Below are 5,534 nucleotides of genomic sequence, written 5' to 3' on the forward strand. Positions count from 1 at the left end.
TCAAGGGGACACTTTGTAAAGCATATGATTATCCATCCACCATGTTACACCCATGAAACAAACACAAAGGACCATTGAGTATAACTGTCACTCAGAAATAAATTTAAATAAAAAAGCAAAGTAGAAGTTTAGCTTCTGTGACCTGGGACCTGGGCAGCCTCTGCCACACCCTGCCCGTGCCCAGCTCCTGGCCTTGGCGGGATGTGTGTTCTCTGGATCCTGACCCCTCAGGGAGCTGGGTATGGGTTTCCCTGGAAGTTACACTGTGAGGAGCGTGTGATCTCCAGGCTCTGGGACCCTCCCCAGGAAGGACACGGCTCTCAGAGGAGTCCCCCGTCCTCCAGTTTCTCCCGTGGCCTCTCCTTCTTTCCTCTGCACTTGTTCTTGTTGTTGGGATGACGTGTGATCGATGTTAACTGACGTGGGTCTGGACCCTAGAACCCAATTCCCATGGCATCCATGGGGCTCCTCACCAATATCCTTGATGAGGCCGATGGAGACGGGAGAACCGGAAATGAGGACTTCTAAACCCAATGAGGGAGAAAAGTTCTAAAAGGGGTAGTCTTTCATTCATAATAGTATTCATTTTATATCAACCCTTGTGGTGAAAAAACATTACAACACTAGAAAAAACGGATATTAACACCTCAAGAACCAAAAGAAGATATTATCAGTGTAGCGTTCAAGGATAAAGGAGAAGCTACAGGACTAATCTGGAGCACAGACATGTCTCCCTTCACGTCATTATAGTCGCCAGTCAAAGGCAGAGGCAAAAAGCCAAGACATGCCCACAGGGGCACGGAATGTCACAACCAATACAGAGACAACAACAACAACAATCACGAATTTCACCCTGAAAGGATCCCCCAGGGGAATCATGACCAGGTAGGAACTGAGAGGCTTTTATGGGAATCCTAAGCCTCAAACTTTGCTCCAAATGCTCATGCACCAGAAATTAACCCAGCGACCAGGCAGACAGAGGGAAAGCCAACAAGCAGGTTCCTTTAAGGTCTGGGACCGTAGCGAGTCATTTACTTTTGTGCGGGTCCAGCGGAACCTGAGGAAATAACGGGTGAACCCCAGCAGCAGAGGTGGGACCTGCTCATCCTCCTGCCTGGGGAGTGGCCTCAGGAAGATCACAGAGCCCTCCCAGGAGGCCTGGGTGGAGGAAATGGGCTGGAGGACAGGTGCTCTGGGACCAGCAGGGGGCGCTGGTGCACTGGGATGAGAGCTCAGGGCTGGGGGCCAGGCAGCTGGGAACACACTCTACTGGCCCCTGCACACTTGGGCAGGCAGGTCCTCACTCCAGTGTGACCTCCCTGCACCTGGGCCCAGGAGCCACATGAGCCCTCAGCTCTGACCCCACACGTGTCTCCTATCCCACCCCTCCCTCATGGAGTCATTGTCCCGGCCTCATTCACAGGCAAAGAGAGAGAAGCAATCACACAACAAAAAGTAATTTTGGTGGAAGAATTGTGACCTATGAAAAATTGAATTGATCATGCCAGGGTTAATGCATAGATGATTGGCTAGTGATTCCAACATAAATACCATAAATCAGTGTCATTTCCCCTCTGATGAACGCCATATGTATCACCTTCCCCAACGACTGGAGACATGTTGTCCCTGCTCATCCCCTTACATGTCTCCATCCCTCCCATTCTTCCTGCCCCTCAGGGAAAGGGACTGTAAACTGTTCTGTGATGTTCACACCGACTCGCTCACACTCAGTGTTGATCTCATGTCTCATCATGAGCTACATGCTCCTATTTCGTTATGTCAGATGTTAATCGGTTTCTCACAATATCATGGTGACACTGTGACCTTTCTCCGCAAGCCCTATTTAACTGGAAGGTCCATCATATAACTGATGGCTTCCTAGGACAAAAGAGCGTGGCCACCCCTGCCTGGCAGTGCATCTGTCTGTATTACAACCCCCGGCTCTGGTCCCCAGATCTCTTTTCCTGGTTCAGGTACCAATATGGTTGGACAGAAGAGTCACTGCTGGAGGAAGGACTAACTGCTAAATCCTCCAAAGACAAGGAGGGGTTTCCTGAGGAAGGAAGCAGTGTTCCTCAAAATGGGGTCAGTTTTGAGAACTACATTGCTGGGGCCAGGAGAGGGCGGACACTCCCACCTCATCCTTCAGTCTCAGACCCTCCAGGGAAGGAAGTTAGGACTCAGGTCACCAGGACATCAGGGCACTGACTTGGTGAAAGACTTCAACCCCCTCCCTCAGCGTCTCAGTTAATGTGGAGTCTATTGTTCTGTGTGGGGGCCCAGCATCTGCCTCTTTCAAAGCCCCTCTCCCCCAGGGGACTACAGGGTAACTCTGGAGCAGGAAGACACAGGAAGTTAATTTGCATGAAACACTTTCACCCCTAAAGGGTGTGGGAGGCATGAAAAGGCCCAGGACTCCCCCCTGCAGCCAGGAGTCTGAGGAGCCACATCCTGTGAGTGTCCCCACCATGGTCTGGACGGTGCTTCTGCTCCAGCTCCTGGCGCACAGCTCAGGTCAGAGGAAGGGGCTCTGCATCCTTGGGGGACACAGAACAGCAGGGCCTCAGGGTGACCTTGGTGCCTCATAACACCTGTCTCTCTCCTGTTGGTTTCAGGGGTGGATTCTCAGACCGTGGTGACCCAGGAGCCGTCAATGTCAGTATCTCTAGGAGGGACAGTCACACTCACCTGTGGCCTCAGCTCTGGGGCCGTCTCTAGTGGTAACTACCCCAGCTGGTACCAGCAGACCCCAGGCAAGCCTCCTCGCATGCTCATCTACAGCACAAACAGCCGCCCCTCTGGGGTCCCTGATCGCTTCTCTGGCTCCATCTCTGGGAACAAGGCCACCCTCACCATCTCGGGGGCCCAGGCGGAGGACGAGGCCGACTATTACTGTGCTCTGGAAATAGGTGGTAGTAGTTACTATTGACACGGTGATGCAAACCCACGGGGAAGTGCAACCAAAACCTGCTCATGGGCTCAGACTGGCTCAGCCTTTGATGCAGAAAACTCCTGAAGGTGGAAATTGCCAACACACCATGGAAAGAAGGCTCCCTGGCTCCATTCTCCTCTCTAGTTATTCCTGGTCATGTGCCTCCTCCATCACTCCCAAGACGGGTCCATCTCATCATATGATTCCTGCAAGAATGGGCTTTCCCTCTTCTTCTCCGCCCATAGTTACAGGGACGGGCTCAGCTCCCAACTGTATAAACCTATAGTGAGTCTCAGAGACCCCACTGTGAGGCTGTAACTCTCCTCTGACTCAAAGAACACTGACAACACAGCCCAGTCAGGAATCCCCTGTGGGGACAACCTCAATGCTTACTTTGGCCTTGAAATGGCGCATTCCCTCGGGTGTTAGAAATGCAATTCCGGTGATAGACCCACTGAGCCAGGGACTCTGTTCTTGTCCCAAAAACTCTATGCCCACACGCTCTCCAGGAGGAGGTTCCACAGGAATGCTGGAGAAGCTCCTCTCCTCCTATTGTTGCCTTCCTTCCTCCACATCAAATAATAAACTCAAAATGGATTAAAGACTGAAACGTAAGACTCAAAACCATAAAACCCCGAAAAGAATGTAGTCACTAAAGGCTTTGACATTAATCTTACCGACATTTTCTCTAATACATCCTCTCAGAACCGGAAAGCAACAGAAAAATAAACCAAAGGGACTGCCTATCAGTAAAGCGTTTTTGCACAGCGAAGGAAACCATCAACAAAACAAAAAGACACCCCCAGTGATATAATGGAAGTGGGTATTCACCAAGGATCATCCCATAAAGAGGTTCATGTCCCACATTTATAAAGAGCTCACACAACTCAACACCAAGATAGGAAGCAAACCCACAAAACAATCCAATTAAAACATGGGCAGAGGACCTGAGCAGACTTCTCCAAAGAGAACACACAGAGGCCCACAGACAGAGGAAAAGATACTCAACGTCACTGATCCTCACAGAAATGTAAATTAAACCCACAATGCAATGCCACCTCGCATCCTCAGAATGGCTGTCTTCAAATTATCAGACAAAAGTGTTGGCAAAAATGTGAAGAAAACGGAACCCTCATGCACTGTTGGTGGGAATGCAGATGGTGCGGTCACTCTAGGAAGCTGTACGGAGGGGCCTTAAAAATCTACAGGCCAACCTGCCTCATTACCCAGCACTGCCGCCTCTGGTATTTATGTGAAGAAACCCAAGTGCTGATGTGAAGAACTGCACGCACCCTGTGCTCCCTGCAGCGTCACTGACAATGCCCGGCTGTGGAAGCTCCCAGGTGCCCAGAGGGACCTAGAGGGGATGGTGCTGAGTAAAGTAGGTCAGACAGAGAAACACAAACACCATAACATTTCACTCAAATGAGGAATGTCAAGGACACAATAAACAGACAAAGTAAATTGAGTCTGAACAGACAGTTTCCAGAGGGCAGGGGGTCAGGAGACTGGGTGAAAAGGTCGGAGGGATAAAGTACTAATTGCTGCTTCCCAAACAGGGACGGGAAAGTGAACGCACAGCACAGGGAAGCCGGACAACAGCCTTGTGATAACCCTGTGCGGTGCCAGGTGGGCCCAGGTACCAGGGACACTTTGTAAAGCACAGGATTGTGCAACCCCCTATGCTGTCCATGTGAATACGATACAACATAATATTAAATGTAAACTAGAGTTAAAGAATAACAAGTTTTTAGGGTTTTATAAAAGCAGAGGTCCCGCTCCGGTGGCCTGGGAGACCGAGGTGACCTCACCCAGGCCCTGTGTGTCCCCTGCTCCCTGCCTTGGCCTGGATGTTTATTCTCTGACCCCTGACACCTGAGGAAGCTGGTGTTTCTTCCTGGAAATTACACTGTGAGGAGCCTGTGATCTCCAGGCTCCGGGTGCCTCCCCAGGAAGGACACGGCTCTCAGAGGAGGCGCACTTCCTCCAGTTTATCCCGTGGCCTCTCCCTCTTTCCTCTCTGCGTTCTGCTGTTGTTGTTGGGATGATTGTGATCAAGGTTAGTTCATTTGGCCCTAAACCTTACAAACCTAATTGCTATTCAATCCATGGATATCCTCACGCATATACTTAAAGCCAAAAAGATTGGAGAACAGAAAGTGAGGACTTCTACATCCCATGAGGGAGAAGAGAACTCCACAGCGGCGTAGAGTTCATGAATATTAACACAGTTTTATGTCAAACCTTGTCCTGAACATAATGACAAAACTAGAGAATCACATCTTAAATAGCTCAAGAGCCGAAAGCAGGAATGGGCAGTGTAACGATCAGAGTAAATGAGAACCTGCAGAAGTCACCAAAGAACACAAGACACTTGCTCCCCGACATCGTTGTATTCTCCTGGCAAAGGCAGAGGGAAAAGGCGAAGACAAGTCCCCTGGGGGCTGGGACTCTGACAGGAGCCCCTCACAACAGCCACAGAGACAACAACCACCACCACATATTTCACCCTAAAGGATCACCAAGGGGAATCAAGACCAGGTAGGAACTGACGGGCTTTCTGGGGAACATTAAGCGTCAATCTTTGCTCCAAATGCTCATG

General features: G+C 50.3%; 1 gene segment (V, D, J or C); it reads left to right on the plus strand.

Annotated features, from left to right (window-relative positions):
• The first annotated feature begins 2,468 nt into the window (after nucleotides 1–2,468).
• On the plus strand, nucleotides 2,469–2,929 carry LOC308535036 (immunoglobulin lambda variable 8-61-like). The segment is given in 2 exons: nucleotides 2,469–2,514; nucleotides 2,616–2,929.
• Nucleotides 2,930–5,534: the final 2,605 nt, after the last annotated feature.

This window comes from Myotis nattereri, assembly GCF_964212035.1.
Source record: "Myotis nattereri genome assembly, chromosome: 19".
Lineage (NCBI taxonomy): Eukaryota > Metazoa > Chordata > Mammalia > Chiroptera > Vespertilionidae > Myotis > Myotis nattereri.